Here is a 12813-nt window from a genome sequence, read left to right as displayed (position 1 = left end):
GTCAGTCCTTTGCCATCTGTTTTTTTCCCAATTGTGAAAATGGTTGTTCTCCCCAAAGTACAGAGTGGTAGGATAAACTAACTAACTAAACTGCATCCTCTCTTTCTTTTTTTTTTTTTTTTTTTTTTTTTTTTTGAGACTGGTTTATGGTCTGCCAAAGTCATTGTGGATTCTGACTTTGTCCTGCATCAGACTTGTAGAGATTCCATCTTAGCATCATCTTAGAAAGCAGCATACATTCAGAGACCTGTTGGGATGCTAATGGTTGGTGGAGTGGTGTCTGCTTAATCTGGAGCAAGACAGGACTGTAGCATCTGGCCTTAGTTGATTCATTGATAGCCAGGGGGAAAAATGCTGTGTTAAATAAATCTGTTGGTTTGTTCCTGAGGGTTCTTCTCAAAAATACTGGTTGGAGTCTGTGTAGTTTTCACTTTCAGTTATTTCATTTCAAGATGCAGTGTCATGGGTTTATAATTTTCAGACGGAAATTTCACCAAAAATATCTTACACCTTGCTTTAGGGTAGAGGTTGTCTGGCAAAGGAGGATCATATCTGCAGTGAATTGTAATAATATACTAATTGCTTAGTCATGCCACAAAAAGCTCAACATTCTGATCTTGCTCCCCACCAAAAAAATTCTATAAAATTTGAGATTCTGTTGTCTTATTGATTAGCTTATAGAGTCAGCCAGCCTGGAAAGGACTTCCAGACAGCACATTTGATTCCGGTACTATTCCTTCAGTATTTGAGATTTATGGGCTGGTTAAGAATTAGTCACTGAAGGAAATTGTGAATCGTTCTGAATAATGAATAGATTTGGTTGCATACAGTTAGTGAAAAAGAACAAAGGGAGAAATAAATGTTAGAAATGTTAATTCACTCAGCTCCAAGAGGACTTTAAGAGATCTTTTAGACCTTTATAGACCAGGGAACAGAAACAAATGTTAGAGAACAGTACAAGTCTGGAATTGCAATACCAACAGACTTACCAGTGAAGGGAAAAGGAAAACAATGACAAGAACAGCAGTGATGACAGGTTGAGGCTTAGGTTGCAATACTTGCAATTGCTTTGCAATTTGCCCTGACTATGGGGTTAGACACAGTTACAATCCTGTTTCACTGACAGCTAATTCCAGAACACAACGCAGCATCGATTTGTCATAACAGAAAGAATATTAAATGCTGAACATAAAGCACTAAGCACCTTGTAAGCAAATCAGAATGGTAGGCCAAGAACATGATGAGTTAGGATGTTTATCTTGGACCACTGTCTTAAAAATTAAATGATAATTCTTTATGTAGATCTACCAGCAGGAAATGCCAAAAATGTGTGAGAAGAAAGATTATCCACAGCCCAAATAGTGGGTGCAAACACAGAAAATCAAATAAAAAGAGTAAACTTTAGAAGTATGAAAGACAAATTTGAGGAAAAGAAGTGGGAAAGCTTGAACACTGATAGTCCTTATATTCAGCTGAAAGTCTGATTTCATCAGTTCTCTCAAAAGCACAGATCAGCCATAAGCAAGTCTGGAGTAAAAGATGCTGAAGAATGTCCACAGTGAAGTTTTCAAATTAAAATAAAAATAAAGCTGTAAGGTTATGAAAAATGGTAGAAAGTAGACTCCAAAAACATTTCACTAGACCATGAGATTTTTCACATAGGAGGACCAGAGTAATAAGCAGTAATTTCATGATGCTGGGAGTTAATTCTGCTGAGTTCTAGTGTAGGGTACTTGAGGCAGCAATTTTTTGGTTCACCTTTTTTTAGAACAGCAATATTAAGAAATTCTGTAAATTTTGGTTCACTTGTGTGTGTTTACTTGCTTTTTGCCTTCTTCCCATTGCTTCATTCCCATACTTTCTGTCAGGAAATATATGTGGAGGAAAGATACTCCAGCTTTAGAAGAAAGGAGGTTTTTGACTTTATAGAAGTGGTTTGGTGTTTGTAATGAACTGATCAGAACTCTCTGTGTCTCTTGTGTGCATTTCTACACCTGTTTGTGACTTTGTAGACTACAATGTACAATGTTGCTCGCTTGTATTTTAACTTGAAATATTGTGGGCTTTTTGTGACTAGGCTAGTTGCCATGTAAAACTTCATTTGATAGTATTTGCTTTTTGTTATTAGTAACGATGTCTTTCAGATTACTCGTTCAGTTACAGCTCTCATTGCTATGACTCACCAAAAATCCTCCTTTGCCTGACTGGAGTGGTAGACAGTCTGAGCAAAAACATTCCCAGCTTCTTTCAGGAGGTTGAACCTGTGGTTTTGCCTTTCTCTTGTCTAAATACAGAAAGCTCACAGGCTGTAGACGATTGAAAGATCTCCCTTCCACAGTCCTGGTGAGATTTACTGCTGTATGAATGTCAGCAACACGGCATATACTTGGCCAAAATGAGACCTCCCACAAGTGCTGACTGTGTGAGCAGGGTTTATGGGATTGAAAAGAAATATTTTCCTTGGAAACAGAAGCTGTAAAAATCAACACCAAAAATAAGTAAACGCCAATTTAGACTGATCCAGATATTTTTTTTACACTGATCAGAGACTCCTCTTACGGTGGACTGTGAAATCTGGAGTATATCAGGCTGATTTGAATCACCTAACTGAAAAACATGGTTTTACAAGGTGGTGTTTTCTGAATTGGAGATACCAGTTTCAAGTTCAAATGCTTATATTTTGAATTCTTTATACTTCTTTATTGTCAAACCTGGTTTTCTGTAATTGAGAAAGGTTGAAACTAGCTGGTTGTGGGAGGAATCACTCAGATGTGAAGTTTGGTTCTGCCATGGTTAGCTCAAGAAACAGCTTGTCTTGGACTGTAAAAAATTTTGAGGGAAAAATCCTCTATTCAGCTACCCTGCCTTACTTGCTAAAGTTTTCAGTAAATCAGTGTTTCTTTGCAGTTTCTGGTCAGATTTTTGTATGCAAGGGTGTGCTTCCAAGATACTCACATGAAACCCAATGGCTTTCTGAACCTGTTTTTCTAGTACTCTTCTTCAAAGTATTGCTACACATTTTTTTGTGTACACCAATTGTACACCACCACTGTGTCTTCTTCTTACAACAGCAGAGAACATCTTTTCAGTGCTGTTTCATTTGGTTTGTTTGGTTTTTTTTTTTTTTTTTGTTTCTATCCATAAATCTTTATCTCTGCTTTTTTGAACTACTTTCAGTGAAAATAGGCATATTCTTTGAGAACTCATTAGGCAATTCAAAAACTTGAGTATTTACTTCTGGGAGTCCCATCCAACGCAGCACAATAGATACTACAATAACAATAAAAGAATCCAAGCCTCTCCTCCAGTAGTCTGAGGTATTTTTCATACATTTCAGATTACTAGAAGATAATTCACAATTTTTAAATAATTATTTTAAATTATTTCACTGCAGCACCAAATGTGATGAGGGTATTGTCTGGATGTGGGTGCAGTTATATGCAGGATCTGCTATGAAAGCCCCAGCTGAAGTCCTGTGCTTGTGCTCTCTGTTCTGTTCCTCAAAATGTGTTGACCCAATTTCAGATTAGACTTTCTATCTGGGCTTTTTGTATTACCACAGATGAAATAAGCAAAAGCTTTGTTGTCAGCTGCTGATAGCTATCCCTCCCCAAGCCACCAGGAGCTGCTGGAGCTTTTGCTAAGCTTGTCTCTGCTGCAACTTGCTTTTCACTCAGCTTTATATCTTGCAGCATGTCTGCATCTTCTTATCTAAAAGCAAGATATTGTCAGTAAGAAAAGTGGACCAGGATGGTTGACTCTTGTGAGGATTTTCTTACATCTGCATCTGCAGCTTGCCGTTGATAGAACTGAGTATTCATTTTTGTCTTGAAAAAGGTAGTAAGCTGGAAGATGATACCAATTATTTCCTACCATTGACCAAATTGTGATTATTTTGTCTTGAACTAATTTCTATGGCTTTTAGGAGGATACCATGGTATATTGTCCCCAAAAGGAATGAGTTCAACAAGCATAATAGGTTAAAATCAAATAGAAGTGTAATAAAAAGAGGCTGCTCTCACCCTTCCTGTGAAGAAAGTCTGTACCTTAACCCGTCTGATCAAAAGTTTTCAGCCCAGAGGCTATGTCTGTCTTATGTAGTGATGCTCAGCTCCTGCATTGAGCTGGTTTTTTTTTTTTACCTTTTACTGTTTGGATATATTCTTTATTGTCATCAGATGTCCACATTTTATTGCATGCATTTGTATATTGATTGGAGACAGCACAACTATAAAAAAGTTGACAGAAGAGATTTAAAAGGTTATATGTAGTTGTTGAGAAACATTCTTCAGACTTGCTCTGAAATCATTGATCCCCGAATCCCCTCAATGTACACTTCACACTGCTTTTCATCATACAGTGCACAGTGGTGTACAGTTCTATCTGTGCCTGCTTAATAGTAGGGCGTTAAGAAGATGTCATTTTGGTTCTCTTCTTTCCTTTTTAATTCAAAAGACCTAATTTTTTTCCCCCAAACACATAAGCTTACATAATCTTCCTTCCCCGTACTTTTTGTCAATGTTTTCATTTTTATGAAAATATAAGATTCAGCTGTGAGTACTCTGACATGAGGCTATTTCTTTTTTTTACTGTCTAGCTGCTGGTTCCTACCAACTCCTTTTTTCTAAACAGCTGTCTCCTAAAATAACAATACCCTTTATTCAGCTACTTCTGCATTGTCTGTATGAAAGCTGTTTTTCAATTTCTGTAATAACAGTATGCCTGACTGGTGCCTTCCTCATCTTTACAGCATTATTTTTCAAGAAAATATTTTCTATTATTTGTAAAATGTGTGAAAATTTCCTTCTGAAGACATTTCATTTGTAAATGCATTTTCTGTTTAGGGTGCTTTTCTTTAGAAGCTGTCTCTGTTCCATTTTCTATCATCAACAGCATAGATTGAAGATGTATTTGTATGTGTCTTATGTTATCCCTGAAAAGTTAACTATTATAAAAGTGGTTGTTTTATTTATTTATTTATTTATTTATTTATTTATTTATTTATTTTCTTGTTGTTTGGTGTCCTTTTTTTTTTTCAGTTGAAGCATTTTAAAGTATCTAAAGCATTGTAGGTGACAGAAGGAAAAGATGGTGGAAGCAATCTCATTTAATAGATTATTCTGTATTTATCACCAATAAATAATTGGCCTTTTAATCTATTTATCTCTAAAAGATGATGCTGCCAACATGAAGAAAGGATGGCCAACATCTTATTAGATGGCAGAGTTAAAGGTGGTTTTTATACCTGAACTTAATTTTTTTTCTCGACGTGAAATAAATATAGATTTGCCATAATTTTGCAGACACCATGCAATTAAAGATTTCTGCTAGGAATGAAGCTTCAATTTTAAATATATCAGTAAAACCTAAGAGAAGGATGTAGGTGACTAACAGCAGAATTTGGGATCTGGATTTTTAAATTTATTTTTCTTGGATAATTTTCAACTTTTCCTTCTACTAATGCCCATTCCCCTATAGTCTCTTAATGTCTCTTTCTGTGGGGCCAGAAAGATTTCCAAGCACCTGCCAGATACTTTTCCTTGAGGTTTTTCTGGCCCTTGATTGGCAGAAGCTTTTCAAATTGTTTGACAGCCATGCTGCAGACTTACTGGCCAATGCTAAATCTCTCCACACTAACCCTGAAGGAGAAGTGTATCATGATTGCTGCAGAATGTGCTTAACTTGAAAGTGACCTAAGACAGACTTGAGCATTTACTCTAAATACTGGGCCATTTTAAAGATGCAGTATGGAGCAGAGAACATGAACTCTTTCTCTTTTCTCTTTTTTGTTACATGAGGCTCATGTATTTGCTATCCCAAATAGCCACAGGTTCTCATTTTGAGATCATAGGTCTCTGCTGTTCAGCCCCAAATGTCAAATTATTTTTTTCTTGCTTAATTTCATCTAAATGGAATTAATATTCTTACTTTCCAGTAATACTTTTCACCCCTCCCAATTTATTTTCATCAATATTGACTTTTACAAAGTTCAGATCTGTACAGTTATTTCAGTTATCAGCAGTATCCGTTATTTCATCCCTTCAACTGTAAGTATATAGTGGAATCTAAAGCCTTGGAATTTATCCTAAATGTCATGTTGCATCCTTGGACTCATTCACAGAAATGAATTGAAAACAGATTTAGTTGTGATCATGATTCCTGTCCTCTAATCATAAAATAACATTCAAAAGATCATCTGATCCAACCTTTCATGGGTGAGGAAGCCTAGATGGGATGACAAAATACCCTGTCCAATTGCATTTTGAAAGCCTGCAGTGAAGGGGAATCCACCACATCCCAGGATATTATTCCCTGGAGTAAAGGATTGTTCTCAGTGCAAAAAAATTATTTCTTTGGTTGAAACAAAACCTGTACCTGTTGTACCTTTTCATCTCTCTTTTTTTGTAAAGAGAAAGCTTATGCTGTCTTTCTAACATCCTTTAAATAGTGAAAGACTCTGATGAGGTTCCCAGTGGGTTTCCTCTTCTCCAGAGAGATGAGACCTGAACCCTTCAATCTTTCTTCACAGACTAGTTTCTCCTGAACTTTGGTCATCTTCATGGTCCTGCTTTTGAACTATCTCCAGTCTGCCCACATCTTTCTTCAATTCTATGGGCCAGAACTGAGCACAGCTCTCCAGAAATGGCATGACAAGTGGCTAAGATTAGGATGACCTTGCCTGTGTCTCTGCTAATAATGCCCCTGTAGATGCAGCCCAGGATCTGATCTGCCTTTATTACCGCTACCCAGATGACTCATGTTCAGTCTGTTGTCCACCAGGACCCCCAGAATGATGGCTGTGGCTCCCCAGCCATGCAGATCCTGGTTGGTGCTGGGCTCTTTGGTTATCCTGACCCAGCTGAAGGACTTTGCTCTTGCTTTGGTTAGACTTCATGCAGTTCTGTTCTTGCTAGCCTGCTGTATTACTTCAGCCTGACCAGACCTCTCTGTAAGATGGCTCTCTCTTCTGATAAGTCCACTTCAATGCACAGTCTAACATCATCATCATACCTAGAGAGGGTGATTTTAATCCCATCCTCCATTAATAAAGATGGTGAAGATGCTGAACAGTGTGGTACCCATTATTGATCCATGACTGCCAACATGAGAAAAAATTCTGTATTATTTTTCAATCTATACTTCTAGAAGTGCATACCTAGCCGAGTTGGTGTTGTTCTTTTTTCATCTAGCATATTTAAAATATATTCATTAAGTAAAATAGGGTGTAGCTTTTGCTGATAGAAGGCAAGAGAGGGGAAGATAGATCTGTTCCTGTGTTCTCTCAGCAATTTCGAAGGGTGAAGTAGTTGGGAGGATTGAAACTCAGTGTTATTTTCTTTCATTTATGGGCTGGACAGAAGTATTGATGTAAGATTGAGATTAAGGAAATGTAATGTGATGCCCCAATAAATTTCTGTAAAGAAAGTGGGGATTTTTTTGGCTTCTGTGTTGTCTTAATTTTTCAGAACCACATGAGGATACAAAGTCAAGTAATGCAAATTCTTGGGCCAGATCTTTCAGTTGAAAGAGAAATGGGGAGTCCCTCTGCTCTCCTTTCTCTCCCACATGTCCTGTGTGCCGAGGAGGGCCTGGGGGAGGGAGTGTAACGTGCAAAGCTTTTGAACAAGTGGACAAGTGATCTCCTGAGAAGCAGTCTGGCACCATGGCAGTGTGTGTGGGAGAGATGGTGAGGAGCAGGGAAGCACTCCAGAGTGCTTTTTGTGTGAAGAGGCCTCACAAACAAAGTATTGGTTATCTGCTTGTAACTGGGAGGCAGTGTTGCTCCTGTGGCAGTTCACTCGGGAGCATGATTCTCCTGTCAGGACTCATTCCCTCCCTCCTGCAGAATCATAGAATAGTTTAAGTTGGAAAGGTCCTTTAGAGGTCCTCTAATATCATTAAGTCCACCACTAAACCATATCCATCAGTGGTCCATCTACACTTCTTTTAAATACTTTCAGGGATGATGACTCAACCACTTCCCTGGACAGCCTGTCCAGGGTTTGACAACTCTTCTGGCAAAGAAATTTTTCATAATATCAAATTTAAAACTCCTCTGGTGCAACTTGAGGCCATTTCCCCTTGTCCTGTTTCTTGTTACTTGGTTGAAGAGACCAATTCCCACCTGGCTACACCTTTCCTTCAGGGAGTTGTGCAGAGTGATAACACCACCCGCCCCTGAGCCTCCTTTCTTCTAAACAATCCCTGCTCCCTCAGCTGCTCCTCATAAGACTCGTGCCTCAGACTCAATGCACTTTGGAAAGATACTCTGGAGCCTTCTCTTTTCCCATCTGAGCTGCCCCAGCTCTCTCAACCTCCCCCTACATGAGAGATACTCTGGGTCTGCAATCATTTGAATGGCCCTGCCCTGGACACTTGCTTTACTATGTCCATCTTCCTCTGGTGCTGGGGAGGCCAGAACTGGATACAGCACTTCCAGTGTGATCTCTAAGGGTCTGTCACTTGACCAGCTGGGGATGCTTTTCCTAATTTCCTGACCCATGAGGATGTAGGTCTTCTTTGCTCTTAGGGTGCATTAGAATTGTTTCATACTTGAAAAGCAGGAAGGCCTGCCCAATAGTCATTTTTCTGACCAGCTGTTGAGAAAGCTGTTCCATGGAGTTGAAAGTAAATTCTGCTACATGAGCTGATTTTCAAATGCACTAGGGCTTATGCTCTTTCATCTTGCTGTCAGGACATTCTACACAGTACAGAAAGCAGCACAGCAAGCAGAATATAAGCCCCAGGTGGCAAAGCCTGAAAAATGAGTTAAAAATAACTTTATGAAATAGCTCTAATGGCCATGGCAAATACTACCCTTATGTTTGGGTTTTTTCACTTACTTACTCTTCTTTTGTTTTTAAATTTTACTTACTGTCAATGAGACAAAATGCAAAGAAAGAGATCCATACATGTGGAAGCAGATTGCTTTTCCTGGCAACTAATAAACTTAGAATTCTTCTCTATAACTGAGCCAGGCCCACACAGATACGTCATCATTACTTATTTTTTCATCTTTCCATCGCAAATAGGAAATAGAAAAGTGCTACTCTATGAATGCCTCTGTTTTCACACACTTCTCTGTGAATGGAAGTATAAGTCTTCTAACCTTGCTACTTATTTGGGAAGAGTAAAACATGCTCTAAAATAAAATAATTTAAAAAAGGTAGCAGAATAAAGCATACTAAAATTTTCCATTCTTGAAATTTTTTGCACCCTTTAAAGAGGAGACATTCTGAAGATGATTACTGGGGCCCTTTACAACACTACTGATGGAATGTGGGCATTCTGCAGTTTCAGAGCACCACTGCCAAGTTAAACTTTAGAGAAACTTCACTTACCCATGTAACCATCTTGCTTCTGTTAATTTTTTCTAGCTAATATAATACATGGTGTTTCCTCACCATGAAAAGATCACAGCAAGATTTTAGGAGGCTTTTGGAAAAAAACTGACCAGAGGATTTTATAAAATAAACAATGATTTCACTTTTTATAGACAACTTGTATCTGCAGCCACTGTAACTCAAGATATAGCCAATCTCTTCTCTGTTTCTCTGTGATATTTACAACATACAGGAATTAAAAAAAAATCTCAAATCTCATCCTTGTTAGATTACTGCATAGCAGGAAGGCTGTAGTAGAATTTTTAAGATGCGTTTTAACATAACTAATATTTAATATAAAAAAGAATGGGAATACTGAGAAAAAAAATAAGGGGTAAAAATAAAATGTAGGAGAAAAAATGTAGTGGACTTTCATAATAAAAGACCTGACAAAAAAAGATAAATAATTTTTGCTGGTGAAATTATGGTTATGTAAGAACTTGATTTGTCCTAATGCAGCCTTCTCTGAGCAACCAAGAGCATGATGCCATCATATGGAAATGTGGCTAAATACAGAGCCTTTTCTTTAAAAGCTTAGTTGCTGTTAAAGCAGTATAAAAACAATTGAGGTTTTCCTTGTGAACCGACTGAGTAGTCTTAAAAAGTCATCTTTAACTCAGTTCTCAGATCAGAGGGACTGATTTAAGATGAGGGATGGCTCTGTACTTGGAAGATATGAAGTGCCCACCATGGAAAAAGCCTTAGAGGGCACCAGCCAAGGAAGGGGCAAACCAGACAATAGCAGGATTTAGAGTGAGCTATCAGCTTACTGTTGACAGCATATGGGAAATAGTTTGATATTAATAACATAAAGCTGAAATACAACCTTCAGCAAACCATGGTCTGCTCTTAGTTTCAGAGTTTAAGTTGTGTTGTGGAATATAGATTGTCTGTGGACAAAACCAGATTATTTAGACTTTAAACCTGAGAATAATTTTCTCCTTCAGTGGCCTCAAATGAATTAAAGTACCTTGGAAGCTCAGTTCTAAGGAAATGTTGATTGCTATAACCTGTATGTTTGCATTTTAAGGAGAAGCCTGAGAGAGTCCATGCCAGACCTGTTCTTCCTTATCTGTGAGCTGTAGAATAGGGTGACACATTGTTTTGAGTTTCAGTTTTCTTCAGTGTATAGGAAAGATGGACTGATGAAAGTGGGAGTGGAGATGTGGTTACAGATTGCTATGAATGGAGAAATTTTGGAGATCACAGCTTGGATGTAAAAACCATTTAGTTAAAGACTAAATGGTTTCCCTGATACTAAGAACCATGTTTGTGGAAGAAACATCTCACCAAGCATCACCAATATCATATAGATCATGTGTGTTGTATTTATATTTTAATCAGATTAGCCAGAGGGCACAGTGAGTATTTATGCTTCTTCCATGCCAGTTTTGTGCTGTCTTTGAGAAAATATGTGAGGCTGATTACATACAGCATATTTTTTGAAAATACGTTGAACAAATATGAAATGGCAGATTGTGTTAGAAGGGTGCAGTATTTTTGATTCTCTATTAGCAGGCTGAAATTTGGATTTGTAGTGTTCTAAAACTGATGTGTGAGCAGATGCAGGTTAGCAGATGGAGCTGAGGGACAGAGGACACGTGTTGGGATATTTGGCAGCTTAAGCCTAGCAATAAAAACATTTATTTATTTATTTAATTTTTTATTTTATTTAATTTATTATCCATGAATAACAGGTTGTTTGAAACAATCTTTGGAAACCCTGTTGCACACAGAGCACTGAAAACCAGGATAACAATAAAAGGTAGCACTTGAAAAAAATCTTTATTTCAACATTAATTCTTTTTCTCTCTAAAAGCCTACTTATCCTGAGTACATAACTAAGACAGAAAAACTCAAAGAAAATTATATAATAAGAATAAAATAAATTGAATTATTTCAAAGAGCAGTTCTTGTTACTTTCTCTTTCAAGTCTTAGATTCTCTGTGACTTAACCTCATTTCCCGACTTCTGATTTGTCTGATTCTTGCCTGACATTCCAATGAATCAGGCAGAGTGTGCATCAAATAGCAATGTTAACTTTAGCTCTTTAGCTGCACTTTATGTAAGAAAGGATCTTTTTGTAGGAGCTGTACAGAAGCTTGGCAGGAGCTCAGACATAATATCCACAGCTCCAAAAAGAGGCTTAGTCTTAATATTGCCAAGTCCTTGAGGCAGAAATATTGTCCCCATTTGTGACCACCCAAGAGTGGCAGAGGCTTCTTCTGTGCTGGAAGTGATCTGACTTTGCCTCCAGGAGTATTAGTCCATGCCATAGATTGTCTAAGAAGATGAATTTAATGAATATCTAATAAGCTTAATTTTTTCTTATCTGACCTATGTTTAGTGCCATGTACCTGCCCATATGTGGGCACAGAAGTGCAGCAACTGTAGTTTTGCCGTAGTGCTCTTCAATAGTTTCAGTTTATGTTCCTGAATCTTCAGTTAGTATCTCCCTTGTCCCAACGTCCTCATAACAACAACAACAACAACAACAACAACAACAATTTCATATTTTACAGGAAGAGCAAGAGAAAGAAATTTTTTAATTTTTAAAGAATGCTCAGTCTCTTATTGAATTCTAAAATGAAGTAAAAATAATTCTAATTAGCTGAGTTACTGAAAATTATGAATTCTTTTTGATTACCTTGTTTTTCATTAACATTTCCCTCAAACTACGAATCGTTGTGCAGCTCAGGAGCATCTGGTGAGTGCTCAGTCCGCTAACTTTCTGCTCCCTCTAACAGGTAACCCAGCAGCTTAGTCAAGGATGACTGTCAGAAAGAAGCTATAATTCTCACAACCATGCAAAAAGCACAAGGAGCTGCTGACATATTACAGGACAGCAGCTAAGAGCAATAGGCACCGATCAACATGAGGGAAGTTTGAAAGGAAAGGATGCAGCAGTGGATAGCAGTCTCAGAAGAATTCAGCATCTTTAAGCAGATCCTTTGCAGGTAACACTAAATGAATCAGTGCTTAATGTCCTGTATAGTTAATTTATTATGGTTTCCTTTATAGCTTAGCAGTTTTAAAGCATTTAATTAGTTGTTTGCTACATCATTAGAGCTCACATCAAATGACCAGGTACAGAAATTAAACATGAGCTTCATTTTACATTTCTGACACATTAAGTAGAAGTGGTGTCACTACAAAGCATGATCTCTTTGCAATAATTACATGTCCTTCAAAAAATAGTTTGAAGTCCCAAAACCTTTGCCAGACACCTTCAGGAGAGTAAAGATAAGTTTTAAAAAATAGGCGCAAAGCTAATAAAGAGTTAAGTGCTGTGGGAGTAAAAGGTCAGTTCTGTCTTCAAAAGTTTAATAGCAGTACACATGTGGCTTTGTACTTTGGTTATTTATTGTGTCTCCAGATCATATTAGTAACCTCAGTCAGTCTGAAGATTAAAACAGGGATCTAGTATGGC

This window comes from Serinus canaria, chromosome Z (assembly GCF_022539315.1).
Source record: "Serinus canaria isolate serCan28SL12 chromosome Z, serCan2020, whole genome shotgun sequence".
Lineage (NCBI taxonomy): Eukaryota > Metazoa > Chordata > Aves > Passeriformes > Fringillidae > Serinus > Serinus canaria.
This window is presented reverse-complemented; position numbering follows the sequence as displayed.